Below are 1,372 nucleotides of genomic sequence, written 5' to 3' on the forward strand. Positions count from 1 at the left end.
ATGTCACACGGCTACTACGTACAGTTTGCAGTTTTTGCACAGATGAAAATTTGTCAAATGTGCACATAGGAGATACAAGTTGTAAATCTTTACATGAAATTTTATGAATGAACCATGTTAAAACCACCGAAGAAGTAAAAATAAACCACATGAACACGTAAACCAATGCAGAATACGAACCATGCTTGAAAATTGCACTGTTTATACGCAAACTTTTAGTGATTTTGAATTACAAAATTTTTATGTGATATATCGCCAAAAACACAATATAAAAAATTATACATCAGTGGTAGATGTTTGAAAAGTCTGTATGACGTAAGTGGAGTGGTTGTGGAAAGCCACAAATTTGCATATGTATTTCACAAAATTCACGTACAATTGCATAAAATTTACATAATATATAATCTAGGAGTGTAGGGGAAAAAAATCAATTTTTGGATATATCACAACACTTCATATGGTGATACTTGTATCGATTTCAAAAGGTAACATGAGAATATTTAATTAATTATTTATGCGTCTTACTTTTGTTTTCCACTCAACCCCCTGACCGCTCTCATTGAGCAGCTTTACATCACGATTAGCTTGTGTTAAATATTTAGTTAACCTCGTGGTTTTGTCTTTGTGACACATCTACTACTTGTTTGGAATGGGTACCAAATCGAAACTCGGTGCCAGTATCATATAAAAATGTGTGTTGCAATACAGATGCAGTGTTTAACAGTGTGATTGTTAGATCAAATTAATCTTACCATTTTATTACAATGAATTAATATTAGAGTTTTTTTTTTCGAAGTCATTCTCTTTAAAAAAAATATTGAAAATTTGTTCTGGTACAGTCTCGGGTTATATCGTGATACATATCGTGAGCTTGGTAGCGCGATACATATCGTATTGCAAACACATCCCTAATATAAACTACGTAAAATACTGCGTAATTCTCAACCAACCAAACATTTTGAACAGCTCAAAAGCAAATTCGTGTAAAGACATAAAGACAGATGGACATCTGCGCACATTGACAAATTACACCTGAAACACGTATTATATATAAAATGTATCATGAAAGTCTGAAATTTCATATGTGTCAAATGTAGTGGCTGTGTGACACGACATTCAAGTGTTTTAGTGCCGTTCATACAATTATTTCCTTTTGATTTGTTCACAAACTGCAAGACTCAAAACCATTTTTAGTATTTTATTGCAAAAATATTAAAAGTTCAATGATACAAAACATAAGAAGGGCATCCTGTGAGATCAAAAGTCATAATAAAGAATAATTTCCAATAAAACACATGATACATGTTCTCAATATCTTTGTTCCTGCGTTGTGGATGCAACTGTATACTTGAAAGCAATAAAGGAAAGCTCA

This window comes from Oryzias melastigma, linkage group LG21 (assembly GCF_002922805.2).
Source record: "Oryzias melastigma strain HK-1 linkage group LG21, ASM292280v2, whole genome shotgun sequence".
NCBI lineage: Eukaryota > Metazoa > Chordata > Actinopteri > Beloniformes > Adrianichthyidae > Oryzias > Oryzias melastigma.